Below are 15,649 nucleotides of genomic sequence, written 5' to 3'. Positions count from 1 at the left end.
TGTTTATCACCAGTCTTATAAATTGGTGCAACTTTAGCTATTTTCATTTTGTTTGGAAATGTACCTGTTTGAAATGATAGGTTACTAATATACATTAATGGTCCTGAGATCTCATCAATCACCTTTTTTATCGTATCCATATCAATTCCATTACAATCAGTTGAAGTCTTTGATTTACATTTTTTCACAATTTTAACTATTTCCTCCTGTGTCACATTACTGAGGAACATGGAGTTGGGATTTCGCTCTATGGTATCATAATAGTCCTCAATTGAAACTGGGTCTGGAATCCTTTCTTCCAATTTTGGTCCAATATTTACAAAGTAGTTATTAAAGCTTTCAACTACTTCCTTTATGTTGTCATTATGTTTATTTCTGTCTAAGAAGTAATGGGGGTAATCCCTCTTAGTGCCATTTTTAATAATGCTATTGAGAATGCCCCATGTTGCTCTCATATTATTTTTGTTCCTGTCCAATAATTCACTGTAATATTCTTTTCTACATGATCGTAGTATGTTTGTTAACTTGTTTTTATACTTTTTGTACTTAACTTCTGCCTCAGTAGTTCTTTGTACTATAAATTTTCTATATAGTGTATTCTTCTTCTTACAAGCATTTTTTAATCCTTTTGTCATCCATGGTTGATTATTCTTTCTCTGTTTACTACTGAGTTGTCTCCATGGACAATGTTTGTCATAAAGTATTATGAACTTGTTTAAGAAATATTCATATGCTTCATCAACCTCTTCTTCATTGTACACATTGTCCCAATCTTGCTTTTGTAGCTCCATTTTGAAAGCAATCATCCTCTTCTCTGTGCACAGTCTTTGAAATGTCCTTTTGTCTTCCGTGTTCTTTTTACAGTTTCCATCATATATTGTAAAAACTGGCAGATGATCACTAACGTCGGTTATAAGTAAACCACTTGTAGTGTTATTATCAAAATCATTAGTAAAAATATTATCAATAAGCGTGGCACAGTGTCCTGTGATTCTGCTTGGCTTTGTGATTTTAGGATATAAACTGATGCTGTACATTGTATCAATGAAGTCATCAATAAACTTTTGCTTGTTAGGGTTCAATAAGTCAATATTAAAGTCACCGCATAAGAAAATTATTTTTTTACCATTGTCCATGTAAGTTGCCTTGATCCATTCTTCAAATGTTTCTATACTTGACTTAGGTGATCTGTATATACAACTAATTACTATGTTTTTGTTATTTTCCTGACATATTTCAATGGTAATACATTCTAAGATGTTATCTATAGCAAATGACATGTTTTTTACCACTTTGTAGTTCAGGTTCTTCATCACATACACAGCTACTCCACCTCCATTTTTGTTGGTTCTGTTAATATAGTTTAGTTCATATCCTTCCAGATCAAAATCTATTCCTTTTTTATCATCAATCCATGTTTCTGTGATGGCGATCACTTTGAAGGGTTCGTTGATGTGTTCCAAAAAGTTCTTAATGTTGTTGTAGTTTGCATACAAGCTTCTGCTATTAAAATGAATAATTGACAATTTGTTGTCACTTTTAATGTTGCTATTATATTGCTCATCTGTGTAATAAAAACAATTATTACTAATGTGGGAAAAAAAATTTGTATTTGGATCTATATCGTTTTCCAAATCCTGGTTTTTGTGCTCTTTGTTGCAGAAGTTTTGTAGTTCCATATTTCCTTGCTCAACAATCTTTGATGTCGTTTCAATAATTTCTATAAGTGTAGATGGATGCAGTCCTGAATCTGAGTCTTCTTTTTTAGTCGTCCCTTGCAGTATGGTAGTGTTGATGTTGAATTTAGGTGCTTGTTTTCTGTCAGAGTCCATTATCATCGTTATTGTGGAAGCTGTGTAAACTTAAAATTTGTCCAGGTCTTTGATGTCATTGACAACAATTACTCTTGCTTCTGGACCTCCATTCAGCTTGATGTAGATTTTACAGTTGGCGCTCCAAGTTCCCTGGATTTTTCCCTGCTTTCTCAAGTCGCGTGCTTTCTTGGCGATTCCAGCATTACGTTTAGTGAGATGCTCATTCATGTACACATTTGTTCCCTTCAGCTTCTTTCCCTGTCTCAGCAATGCCATTTTAGATTTTCTGTTTACAAATTTCACAAGCACAACTGGAGTGGCGTTGTTGTCTCTTCTGTTCAGTGGGATGCATGTTTCGATGGTATTAATGTCGATTTCAATTTCCTTTGTTTGCAGGAAGTTGACTACTTGCTGTTCTGCCGAGACAAGATCCATTTCATCTGGTTCACCTTCATTATTCACAGCTTTCGCATAGGATCTTGGTTTAATTCGGTGCCCTGTCACAATGATTTCATTCATTCGTTTATCCTGCTCCATTTCATCTATGATATTCCACAGCGTGTAGTTTTCTTCTTGAAGGGTCTTCATTTGTTGGCACATTTCTTCTTGAAAGGTTTTCATTTGTTGGCACATTTCTTCTTGAAAGGTCTTCATTTGTTGGCGCATTTCTTCTTGAAAGGTCTTCAAATGTTGGCACACATCAGAGACTTCATTTTTTCTGGTGATGATTTGAGTTTGCAGACTTTCAATATTTTGCTGCAGACTTTTCACATCTTGTTTGTGTTCTTCCATTGCTTTTTTCTGATCTTTTTTTATTTCTTTAATTTCTTCTTTCATTTCAAGGAGTATTTTTAGTAGTACTCCTTGTTCCCCATCATGTCCTGTATCCAGTCTCAAATCTTGGTCCCAGTTGTGTCCTGTGTTGGCTGACACCGAAGGTTTCGGGCTTTCAGTCTTCCCTTTAGCTTTTGGCATAGCGGCAGATCGATGACGTCAGTGCCTCTTGTGTATTAAACGGCAGTTACTTTAGCCACTTGCAGCAGGTTTAACTTGGTTGTTCCAACAATGAGTACCTTGTGTTGTTCACAGATCAATTTGAGGTGTTAGTCTGTCAACTTAAAACACTGCGACGTTGGAAGCACTTTAAAACAGCTGTAAACTCGCCGAGTTTGACCGAGAACCTGCAACGAAGAGATTAAAATCAAGGCAAATTTCCTCCATCCTGGACAAGCCCTGACTGACAGCCATCACCGCAACAGGTTGGCCCTCTGCTAAAGCCGCAGGGAAAATGCCTCACACAACTAAACAAATCTCTTCTGCCCGGCTCCAAAGAAGTGTGGCGTTTCGGTCCTGCCAAAATCGCCCAAGATCTGAGAAACGGAACGTTGCAAGGTATCCATGAACAAATGAGGCTATGAGGATGTTCTACAGCATGTTAGTGTGGAGGAGTGCAGATGATGTGTCATTTGTTAGTCTGCTCTCTCCTGCCTGTGCAATTCAACCAACAAGATCTGGATGCTGTCAGTGACTCGGCTCGGGTGTGGGGTGAACTGGAAAGGTGTCGTGCCGTGGAACTCGAAGAGAACAAGAAAGAGGAAAGCTGGGAATCTCAGGCACCTTTTTTTGGCCAAATTGGAGCAATGTCCACATTGCCTTTATGGAAAATGTCAACAATAATGCTTTGTATATCATGAGAATAAAACATGGAAGTCACATAAGTTTTATAGAAACTGCCTGCTATGAGAACGGAATGAACAGCTTTCCCTGACCGGGAATCGAAACCGGGCCGCGGCGGTGAAAGCGCCGAATCCTAGCCACTAGACCACCAGGGAACTGATCATTTGTGCAGACACTTGTCTCCTGCAAGGTTTCTTGACAAATGTGTGAAGCACCCATTGCATTCATGTACCATGTCAGAAATTTGAATTGTATTTTTTGAACCGGGGTAACTTCTGTGTCTCAGTGAAGTGATAACCACTACACTATGGAAACTGCTGCATGAATTTGGACTTGGATGTGTATAAAATTGTACAATAGTAACAATAACGAACAGACTTTCTTTCCTCATGTCTTCTTAGTATAGTCCGTGTTGAGGATAAGGTCGTTGTTTCTACACAATGTCACCAGACAGGCTAACTCCCTCCTGTAAGTCGCTCTGTGCCGGCCACTGATACATCCTATCACTGCGGTGTCATCAGAAAATAGAAACAGATAAAAGTGGACTGAATGTCTTAAGTAGGGGCGGTGATCTTCAAACGACATGTTGATAAACACACAACCACGTCCACCTTTTAGCTTTTCCAGAGGCTGCTGGCGGGCCTTAAAACTGTGTTGGTTGTGTTTTTTTCTAATTGCATACCTGGCATTGAAAACTCCAAAGCTAACGTTTGGGCCCTATTTTTGAAAGCTTTCCAAATGAGGCCAAGAGTCTTATTGCCTCAGTCAGGGAAGATACAAATGCGTTACCAGCAAAAGGTGGCAGTGGTGGGATTTGAACCCACGCCTCCCGAGAGACTGGAGCCTTAATCCAGCGCCTTAGACCGCTCGGCCACACTACCCTTACTCCCAGCTTTCCGAGGATCAAATTGTCGGCATTATGAGATAGCAGACATATGACATGGCAACACTTTGGTTGCGGTGTGGCAGGCAAAAGCCAAGGATGTTTGCTTGTCCCCTGGAAAACACTATGTCACGCAGTCCTCGTTAGTATAGTGGACAGTATCTCTGCCTGTCACGCGGAAGACCAGGGTTTGATTCCCTGACGGTGAGATGGTTCAGGTACCTCTAATTTTCTTCAATTCCAATCTTGTTGAAATTTGAGAAGTGACCAAAGTATCATTCTCCGAATGTTGTGATGTGTGGACTCGGCGTTGCTGCACAGCCCTATAGAAATCAAACACAGTATTTTACTAATGTTTGTTCCACCCTTCTAAATTAGGACGCAAAAGCAAGTCTTCAAAAAGGGAAAATCGTTTGTCAGAGTCAATACGTCAAATAAAAGGTTAGGGATGCAGCAGCTGACGACCTCGACATAGCATTAGAAAAATCAACCTTGGTAGAATTAGAAAAGTCCTTAGGCGAAGCCCTATATGGTCTTATTTACTACAACACATCTAACCACCGATGAGCAAACACTGACAACAGTTTAATTACACATATACACATACACCAATGGTTAGCCTAAAGTCAGATGGTACGGAAAACAGCTTGAATACAACCACAGACAGTCTATGTTGGTCACCTTCAAATATCATATTGATAAAGTTAAAGCTAAGGTTGGATTTGGAAACAGCATCCTAAAAAACTGTACAATACCAGCCGGGGAACATATTCTGCCACTATCCGAGCAACTGAACTCGCCTTATGAATCAAAACAGCCAAAAGTGCCTCATGTCATGTTGCAATCACGTTGAGTCATCTTGCCGAAATCAATCCTGGCCTAAACACTGCCTGCGAGGCTCTAACTGGGTGTTTGAGATCAATTAGAACCTACAATCTCTATCTGCTGTTAGGCATTGATCCTCCGTATTATCTGACGTCAGAGGAAAGTTCAAACAAGAAACTGACCCTCGTCTCGCTCTGTTTGACCGAGAACCCTCAACGAAGAGATTAAAATCAAGGCAAATTTCCTCCATCCTGGACAAGCCCTGACTGACAGCCATCACCGCAACAGGTTGGCCCTCTGCTAAAGCCGCAGGGAAAATGCCTCACACAACTAAACAAATCTCTTCTGCCCGGCTCCAAAGAAGTGTGGCATTTCGGTCCTGCCTAAATCGTCCAAGATCTGAGAAACGGAACGTTGCAAGGTATCTGTGAACAAATGAGGCTATGAGGATGTTCTACAGCATGTTAGTGTGGAGGAGTGCAGATGATGTGTCATTTGTTAGTCTGCTCTCTCCTGCCTGTGCAATTCAACCAACAAGATCTGTATGCCGTCAGTGACTCGGCTCGGGTGTGGGGTGAACTGGAAAGGTGTCGTGCCGTGGAACTCGAAGAGAACAACAAAGAGGAAAGCTGGGAATCTCAGGAACCTTTTTTTGGCCAAATTGGAGCAATGTCCACATTGCCTTTATGGAAAATGTCAACGATAATGCTTTGTATATCATGAGCATAAAACATGGAAGTCACATAAGTTTTATAGAAATTCCCTGCTATGAGAACGGAATGGATAGCTTTCCCTGGGAGTGATTTAACCAGGAAGAGGGTGGGTTTAAGACCTGAAGAGGGAGTGATTTAACCAGGAAGAGGGCGGAGATAAGACCTGAAGTGGGAGTGGTTAAACCAGGAAGAGGGTGGAGTTTTAACCAGGAAGAGGATGTAGATAAGACCTGAAAAGGAATTGGTTTAACCAGGAAGAGGGTGGAGTTTTAACCAGGAAGAGGGTGGCGTTGAGACCTGAAGAGGGAGTGATTTAACCAGGAAAAGGGTGGAGTTTTAACCAGAAAGAGGGTGGAGTTTTAACCAGGAAGAGGGTGGGTTTACGACCTGAGGAGGTCGGGTTAAGACCCGAGGAGGGAGTGATTTAACCAGGAAAAGGGTGGGTTTAAGACCTGGAGAGGGATTGGTTAAGAGGGAACAAAGGAGGGTTGAGGTCAGTTTTTAAGGAAGCTTGAGAATGTCATCTGATCAGCATCTGACCAGCCATTTGACAGTTTAAATGTTTACGATCGTCGCACACCGAAGCTTGAGAATGTCATCTGATCAGCATCTGACCAGCCATTTGACAGTTTAAATGTTTACGATCGTTTGAAACAACTTCCAGACCTCACGAAAACATATTTAAACGATTGGGAGGAACTAATTAGATTAAGGTTAACCATATGTTTGACCCTGCTTCGATGTATGTTGCTGGGAATGTTCCGTGGGAAGATGTGGACATGCACACACGCACGCACACACGCACACACACACACGCACGCATAAACACACACACACACACACACACACACCATTACCTCTGCTTTACCACGTTATTAGACAATTGTTTAACTCCTTTTAAGCATTTAAACGTTGAAAGCATTGCACGTGTACGACGTTGTAATACTTTTCTTTTTTTTACCAGCCGATGACGACGAAGTGAAAGACGAAGAATTTTGTTTGATCGATCTTACAAAGTTGGAAGATGATTATCGAGGTGTGTTTAAACCTTCGAATTATTTAATATTATGTGTATTCATTATTTTGTTTCATAGAGGAATTGCCTTAAGATCCTAACGCGATCGTTTTAACACAATCGCAGTCTGGTGAGTCAAATGATTCTCATTTTACAAGAAAAAAACATGCGGTATACAATACATATATACATATATTTACTTACAGATTTTCCGTTTACATCTCCGGCTCGCTGGTCTCCCTTAACGCTGGCGGGTCCGTCAACGGCCGTCGAAGAGAGTCGGCCATTCCAGGCAGAGGAGAAGGCTTGATTCCGCCAAAGACTCCAGACATCGAAACCTTGGTACGGGACAATATCATCGAAAACAACGGCGAATGTCCGACATGCCCCCGCCGTAAGTTTTTCTTGCTTTCTGTAAGCTTTTTAAGATTCTCCGCGGTTTTAAAGAACTCCTGTCACTCCTCTGTCTTCCGCTCAAATGAATTTCGCGGGCTAAGGGTAATGGGCGGGGACTGATTCCGGAGGTGGGCGGTTGCTTCCAGCAAGCAACCTTCTGGTGTGCATTAGCGCTACCTACTGAAATGGAGTGTGGACCAAGATGGATCCCTACTCTATATTCTTTTATTTAACCCAATGTTTTTTAAATACGTGTATAATGCTTTATATCCTATGTGTTGTGAATTCCATCCTACTATATCTTCCAAGGAACCCAAAGAAATGTTACCACACCTCCTGCTTTATTTATTCTGTAGATTGCCTGAACTATTTCATAAACTAAATCTTGTCTTGTTTCTGATGCTATGTTTTTTTTTTATGCTCATCAATGCACTGCTGGAGTCCGAGCACACAACTACTTTCCTTGCTTTACCTATTCCTATCTTTACGAATCGTTATATATCCTTTTATTATAAAGTTTAATTTTGGCTTCAGCCATGTTTCTTGAATACAAATGATATGTGGTTTAGTTTTCATATTTTTAATATATCCTTTTAATTCATGTTCGGTTGCTATCAAACTTCCGGCATTCCATCGGACAATTAAAAGGTTGTTGGAATGTGGTAACATGACTCCGTCACGTCTAGTCTCTGTAGTACAGCTTGCACCCGGTCCCAAGATAGTTCTTTCAACAACTTTGCTGCTGCTTTGACAATTATTTTGATCTTCTCAGTCTTATTTCTAGCCTGTTCTGTACAGTTTATTACGTAAGCCAGGAATACAACTAGTTTGTCCGTGGAAATTCCTGTATTTGTTGCCTCTTGTTTTTTTTTATTTCTTGAACTATTCATACTTCTGTTCTTTTCTACACTTTCTTGGTTTCTCACTTTAAATGCCTCTGCGTATGTAATATTTATTTCAACTTTGATTTGTTGTACTTCTGTTGCCTGTTTCTTGATGTATGGCTTTTGATTATTTCTTTTTTCAATCTACAATTCCAATAAATAACACGTATTTCCAGATTACTGATAACTTTTTCAAAATAAAATGTAATTCCTGAATAAGATAATTGTATCGAATCCAATGGATTGTCTGGTCCTAAAACCTCTTTGTAATGTTTGTTTGATTCCTCAAAAATACGACACAGTCTAATTTGAAAAACATATGTGCCTCGTCGGCTGTAGTAAAAAAAACAAACCCATGCCTCCTCGGTCTAACCTCTCCCAGCCCCTTTTCTGCCGTGTCAAAGACGGATCAGAGACCACCTTTGCCCCTAACCCCCACTTCTTCTCCACTACCAAGAGAACAGTAATTAATCCGAGCTGAGTTTTTTAAAATATTCCAACATTACTTTTTACTTTCATTTTGTATCAAAGCTGAGTTGTGCTCGCTGGTTTATTTTGCAAATGAACATGATCATGTACAAGACTCGCTTACCCACAATGCACTGCAGCCCAACGCTCCTGGTCGGATGTTTGTATCGGGGTTCATGGAGAGATGCGGTAAAGAGTGGTAGCCAAGACACACGGTCACACACGGTCACACTCGGCAATTATTTTGACCTGGGGAACAGATTTAGAGGAAAAAATGGGGCCGGGATATCTGATTTTCAGGTACAAAAAACTTCACAATGACACAAAATAAACACAACAGTTACACCTCACACTAAATACAAGACATTTACTTGTACGTTCAAAAGACAGAATAGAACAAGACAAGACATGCAATGCTATCTACAAAATGTTATGTAAATGTTAGTCATTACGCATGTGGCTATGGTTTTGATGTATTTGTTACAGACATGTTTACGTCAAGTAACATCACATGGTTCCATTTGCACCTTTCAACAAATGTGAAAAGGAATATTAAGAAGTAAAACTTATATTTAATCCTACCTCTTCTCCGAGCACATGGTGACTGTACATACGGGTCGAAAAATGTTGACCTAATTCAGCATTTCTCAAAGTGTGGGGAATAGAGACATGACAGGTGGGGCGCGAGGAACGGCAGGAAATTTCACTTTAATTTTTTTTTTTTTTTTTTTTACCATGCTTTCATTTTCTATACACACTGTTAATCACTTTGTGATTCTGTCTGTGAAATCCGCCGTGTAAATAAATGTAAATTACTTATTTTTCCTGTAGGCTTTAAATTTCTCGGTAGGAGCGAAAGCTGGACAGACATAGCAACATTAACTTTTGCAGGCGGGGCTAAGAGGAACAAACATTCGCGCAGACTTTGTAAGATCGTTTAAACAAATTTCTTCGTCTTTCACTTCAACGTCATCGGCTGGTTTATAAAAAAAGTATTACAACGTCGTACACGTGCAATGCTTTTAACGTTTAAATGCTTAAAAGGAGTTAAACCATTGTCTAATAACTTGGTAAAGCAGAGGTAATGGTGTGTGTGTGTGTGTGCGTGTGTGTGTGTGTGTGTGTGTGCGTGTGTGCGTGCGTGTGTGCGTGTCCACATCTTCCCACGTAACATTCCCAGCCATCAATACATCGAAGCAGGGTCAAACATATGGTTAACCTTAACCTAATTAGTTCCTCCCAATTGTTTAAATATGTTTTCGTGAGGTCTGGAAGTTGTTTCAAACGATCGTAAACATTTAAACTGTCAAATGGCTGGTCAGATGCTGATCAGATGACATTCTCAAGCTTCCTTAAAACCTGACCTCAACCTGAACCCTCCTTTGTTCCCTCTTAACCAATCCCTCTCCAGGTCTTAAACCCACCCTCTTCCTGGTTAAATCACTCCCTCTTCAGGTCTTAAACCCACCCTCTTCAGGTCTTAAACCCACCCTCTTCCTGGTTAAAACTCCACCCTCTTCCTGGCTAAAACTCCACCCTTTTCGTGGTTAAATCGCCCCCTCTTCGGGTCTAAAACCCACCTCTTCCTGGTTAAAACTCCACCATTTTCCTGGTTAAATAACTCCCTATTCAGGTCTTAACTACACCCTCTTCCTGGTTAAAACTCCACCCTCTTCATGGTTAAACCACTACCACTTCAGGTCTTAACTCTGCCCTCTCCCACGTTAAAATTCCACCCTCTTCCGGGGTAAGCCACACCCAATTGATCTTGACCTTTGACCCTTGAACTTGACCTTTGACCTCGACCTTTGAACTTGACCCCTCATAAATCGTTGATTTATGACCCCTCATAAATCATTGATTTATGACCCCCCCATAAATCTTTTTTTGACAGAAGGTGTCAACCCACGCCTCCAGAGAGACTGGAGCCTTAATCCAGCGCCTTAGACAGCTCGGCCACACTACCCTTATTCCCAGCTTTCCGTGGATCAAATTGGCGGCATTATGAGATAGCAGAAATATGACATGGCAACACTTTGGTTGCGGTGTGGCAGGCAAAAGCCAAGGATGTTTGCTTGTCCCCTGGAAAACACCATGTTACGCAGTCCTCGTTAGTATAGTGGACAGTATCTCCGCCTGTCACGCGGAAGACCAGGGTTTGATTCCCTGACGGGGAGATGGTTCAGGCACCTCTAATTTTCTTCAATTACCATCTTGTTGAAATTTGAGAAGTGACCAAAGTATCATTCTCCGAATGTTGTGATGTGTGGACTCGGCGTTGCTGCACAGCCCTATAGAAATCAAACACAGTATTTTACTAATGTTTGTTCCACCCTTCTAAATTAGGACGCAAAAGCAAGTCTTCAAAAAGGGAAAATCGTTTGTCAGAGTCAATACGTCAAATAAAAGGTTAGGGATGCAGCAGCTGACGACCTTGACATAGCATTAGAAAAATCAACCTTGGTAGAATTAGAAAAGTCCTTAGGCGAAGCCCTATATGGTCTTATTTACTATAACACATCTAACCACCGATGAGCAAACACTGACAACAGTTTAATTACACATATACACATACACCAATGGTTAGCCTAAAGTCAGATGGTACGGAAAACAGCTTGAATACAACCACAGACAGTCTATGTTGGTCACCTTCAAATATCATATTGAGAAAGTTAAAGCTAAGGTTGGATTTGGAAACAGCATCCTAAAAAACTGTATAATACCAGCCGGGGAACATATTCTGCCACTATCCGAGCAACTGAACTCGCCTTATGAATCAAAACAGCCAAAAGTGCCTCATGTCATGTTGCAATCACGTTGAGTCATCTTGCCGAAATCAATCCTGGCCTAAACACTGCCTGCGAGGCTCTAACTGGGTGTTTGAAATCAATTAGAACCTACAATCTCTATCTGCTGTTAGGCATTGATCCTCCGTATTATCTGACGTCAGAGGAAAAGTTCAAACAAGAAACTGACCCTCGTCTCGCTCTGTTTGACCGAGAACCTGCAACGAAGAGATTAAAATCAAGGCAAATTTCCTCCATCCTGGACAAGCCCTGACTGACAGCCATCACCGCAACAGGTTGGCCCTCTGCTAAAGCCGCAGGGAAAATGCCTCACACAACTAAACAAATCTCTTCTGCCCGGCTCCAAAGAAGTGTGGCGTTTGGGTCCTGCCAAAATCGCCCAAGATCTGAGAAACGGAACGTTGCAAGGTATCCGTGAACAAATGAGGCTATGAGGATGTTCTACAGCATGTTAGTGTGGAGGAGTGCAGATGATGTGTCATTTGTTAGTCTGCTCTCTCCTGCCTGTGCAATTCAACCAACAAGATCTGGATGCTGTCAGTGACTCGGCTCGGGTGTGGGGTGAACTGGAAAGGTGTCGTGCCGTGGAACTCGAAGAGAACAAGAAAGAGGAAAGCTGGGAATCTCAGGCACCTTTTTTTGGCCAAATTGGAGCAATGTCCACATTGCCTTTATGGAAAATGTCAACAATAATGCTTTGTATATCATGAGCATAAAACATGGAAGTCACATAAGTTTTATAGAAACTGCCTGCTATGAGAACGGAATGGATAGCTTTCCCTGACCGGGAATCGAACCCGGGCCGCGGCGGTGAAAGCGCCGAATCCTAGCCACTAGACCACCAGGGAACTGATCATTTGTGCACACACTTGTCTCCTGCATGGTTTCTTGACAAATGTGTGAAGCACCCATTGCATTCATGTACCATGTCAGAAATTTGAATTGTATTTTTTGAACCGGGGTAACTTCTGTGTCTCAGTGAAGTGATAACCACTACACTATGGAAACTGCTGCATGAATTTGGACTTGGATGTGTATAAAATTGTACAATAGTAACAATAACGAACAGACTTTCTTTCCTCATGTCTTCTTAGTATAGTCCGTGTTGAGGATAAGGTCGTTGTTTCTACACAATGTCACCAGACAGGCTAACTCCCTCCTGTAAGTTGCTCTGTGCCGGCCACTGATACATCCTATCACTGCGGTGTCATCAGAATATAGAAACAGATAAAAGTGGACTGAATGTCTTAAGTAGGGGCGGTGATCTTCAAACGACATGTTGATAAACACACAACCACGTCCACCTTTTAGCTTTTCCAGAGGCTGCTGGCGGGCCTTAAAACTGTGTTGGTTGTGTTTTTTTCTAATTGCATACCTGGCATGAAAAACACCAAAGCTAACGTTTGGGCCCTATTTTTGAAAGCTTTCCAAATGAGGCCAAGAGTCTTATTGCCTCAGTCAGGGAAGATACAAATGCGTTACCAGCAAAAGGTGGCAGTGGTGGGATTTGAACCCACGCCTCCCGAGAGACTGGAGCCTTAATCCAGCGCCTTAGACCGCTCGGCCACACTACCCTTACTCCCAGCTCTCCGAGGATCAAATTGTCGGCATTATGAGATAGCAGACATATGACATGGCAACACTTTGGTTGCGGTGTGGCAGGCAAAAGCCAAGGATGTTTGCTTGTCCCCTGGAAAACACTTGGTCACGCAGTCCTTGTTAGTATAGTGGACAGTATCTCTGCCTGTCACGCGGAAGACCAGGGTTCGATTCCCTGACGGTGAGATGGTTCAGGTACCTCTAATTTTCTTCAATTACAATCTTGTTGAAATTTGAGAAGTGACCAAAGTATCATTCTCCGAATGTTGTGATGTGTGGACTCGGCGTTGCTGCACAGCCCTATAGAAATCAAACACAGTATTTTACTAATGTTTGTTCCACCCTTCTAAATTAGGACGCAAAAGCAAGTCTTCAAAAAGGGAAAATCGTTTGTCAGAGTCAATACGTCAAATAAAAGGTTAGGGATGCAGCAGCTGACGACCTCGACATAGCATTAGAAAAATCAACCTTGGTAGAATTAGAAAAGTCCTTAGGCGAAGCCCTATATGGTCTTATTTACTACAACACATCTAACCACCGATGAACAAACACTGACAACAGTTTAATTACACATATACACATACACCAATGGTTAGCCTAAAGTCAGATGGTACGGAAAACAGCTTGAATACAACCACAGACAGTCTATGTTGGTCACCTTCAAATATCATATTGAGAAAGTTAAAGCTAAGGTTGGATTTGGAAACAGCATCCTAAAAAACTGTACAATACCAGCCGGGGAACATATTCTGCCACTATCCGAGCAACTGAACTCGCCTTATGAATCAAAACAGCCAAAAGTGCCTCATGTCAGGTTGCAATCACGTTGAGTCATCTTGCCGAAATCAATCCTGGCCTAAACACTGCCTGCGAGGCTCTAACTGGGTGTTTGAAATCAATTAGAACCTACAATCTCTATCTGCTGTTAGGCATTGATCCTCCGTATTATCTGACGTCAGAGGAAAGTTCAAACAAGAAACTGACCCTCGTCTCCCTCTGTTTGACCGAGAACCCTCAACGAAGAGATTAAAATCAAGGCAAATTTCCTCCATCCTGGACAAGCCCTGACTGACAGCCATCACCGCAACAGGTTGGCCCTCTGCTAAAGCCGCAGGGAAAATGCCTCACACAACTAAACAAATCTCTTCTGCCCGGCTCCAAAGAAGTGTGGCGTTTGGGTCCTGCCAAAATCGCCCAAGATCTGAGAAACGGAACGTTGCAAGGTATCCATGAACAAATGAGGCTATGAGGATGTTCTACAGCATGTTAGTGTGGAGGAGTGCAGATGATGTGTCATTTGTTAGTCTGCTCTCTCCTGCCTGTGCAATTCAACCAACAAGATCTGGATGCCGTCAGTGACTCGGCTCGGGTGTGGGGTGAACTGGAAAGGTGTCGTGCCGTGGAACTCGAAGAGAACAACAAAGAGGAAAGCTGGGAATCTCAGGAACCTTTTTTTGGCCAAATTGGAGCAATGTCCACATTGCTTTTATGGAAAATGTCAACGATAATGCTTTGTATATCATGAGCATAAAACATGGAAGTCACATAAGTTTTATAGAAATTGCCTGCTATGAGAACGGAATACATAGCTTTCCCTGACCGGGAATCGAACCCGGGCCGCGGCGGTGAAAGCGCCGAATCCGAGCCACTAGACCACCAGGGAACAGATCATTTCTTCAGACACTTGTCTCCTTCATGGTTTCTTGACAAATGTGTGAAACACCCGTTGCATTCATGTACCATGTCAGAAATGTGAATTGTATTTTTTGAACCGGGGTAACTTCTGTGTCTCAGTGAAGTGATAACCACTACACTATGGAAACTGCTGCATGAATTTGGACTTGGATGTGTAAAAATTGTACAATAGTAACAATAACGAACAGGCTTTCTTTCCTCATGTCTTCTTAGTGTAGTCCGTGTTGAGGATAAGGTTGTTGTTTCTACAAAATGTCACCAGACAGGCTAACTCCCTCCTGTAAGTCGCTCTGTGCCGGCCACTGATACATCCTATCACTGCGGTGTCATCAGAATACAGAAACAGATAAAAGTGGACTGAATGTCTTAAGTAGGGGCGGTAATCTTCAAACGACATGTTGATAAACACACAACCACGTCCACCTTTTAGCTTTTCCAGAGGCTGCTGGCGGGCCTTAAAACTGTGCTGGTTGTGTGTTTTTTTTCTCATTGCATACCTGGCATGGAAAACTCCAAAGCTAACGTTTAGGCCCTATTTTTGAAAGCTTTCCAAATGAGGCCAAGAGTCTTATTGCCTCAGTGTGGGAAGATACAAATGCGTTACCAGCAAAAGATGGCAGTGGTGGGATTTGAACCCACGCCTCCCGAGAGACTGGAGCCTTAATCCAGCGCCTTAGACCGCTCGGCCACACTACCCTTATTCCCAGCTTTCCGAGGATCAAATTGTCGGCATTATGAGATAGCAGAAATATGACATGCAAACACTTTGGTTGCGGTGTGGCAGGCAAAAGCCAAGGATGTCTGCTTGTCCCCTGGAAAACATCAGATTACGCCGTCCTCGTTAGTATAGTGGACAGTATCTCCGCCTGTCAC

At 41.8% G+C, this 15,649-nt stretch overlaps 6 non-coding genes across 6 annotated transcripts; all 6 read right to left on the bottom strand.

The window, feature by feature from the left end:
- Positions 1 to 3,574: 3,574 nt before the first annotated feature.
- trnae-uuc (transfer RNA glutamic acid (anticodon UUC)) lies at positions 3,575 to 3,646 on the bottom strand. Its single transcript has one exon. It is a non-coding gene; the product is annotated as a tRNA-Glu (tRNA).
- Positions 3,647 to 4,290: 644 nt separating this feature from the next.
- On the bottom strand, positions 4,291 to 4,372 carry trnal-aag (transfer RNA leucine (anticodon AAG)). The gene has a single exon. It is a non-coding gene; the product is annotated as a tRNA-Leu (tRNA).
- Positions 4,373 to 12,258: 7,886 nt separating this feature from the next.
- On the bottom strand, positions 12,259 to 12,330 carry trnae-uuc (transfer RNA glutamic acid (anticodon UUC)). Its single transcript has one exon. It is a non-coding gene; the product is annotated as a tRNA-Glu (tRNA).
- Positions 12,331 to 12,974: 644 nt separating this feature from the next.
- Positions 12,975 to 13,056, bottom strand: trnal-aag (transfer RNA leucine (anticodon AAG)). Its single transcript has one exon. It is a non-coding gene; the product is annotated as a tRNA-Leu (tRNA).
- A 1,616-nt stretch (positions 13,057 to 14,672) lies between these two features.
- Positions 14,673 to 14,744, bottom strand: trnae-uuc (transfer RNA glutamic acid (anticodon UUC)). Its single transcript has one exon. It is a non-coding gene; the product is annotated as a tRNA-Glu (tRNA).
- Positions 14,745 to 15,390: 646 nt separating this feature from the next.
- On the bottom strand, positions 15,391 to 15,472 carry trnal-aag (transfer RNA leucine (anticodon AAG)). Its single transcript has one exon. It is a non-coding gene; the product is annotated as a tRNA-Leu (tRNA).
- Between the last annotated feature and the right edge of the window lie 177 nt (positions 15,473 to 15,649).

The sequence above is a fragment of the Nerophis ophidion genome, linkage group LG02, assembly GCF_033978795.1.
Source record: "Nerophis ophidion isolate RoL-2023_Sa linkage group LG02, RoL_Noph_v1.0, whole genome shotgun sequence".
Classification (NCBI taxonomy): Eukaryota; Metazoa; Chordata; class Actinopteri; order Syngnathiformes; family Syngnathidae; genus Nerophis; species Nerophis ophidion.
Note: the sequence above shows the minus strand (reverse complement) of the source record. Positions and strands in the feature narration are given on the sequence as shown.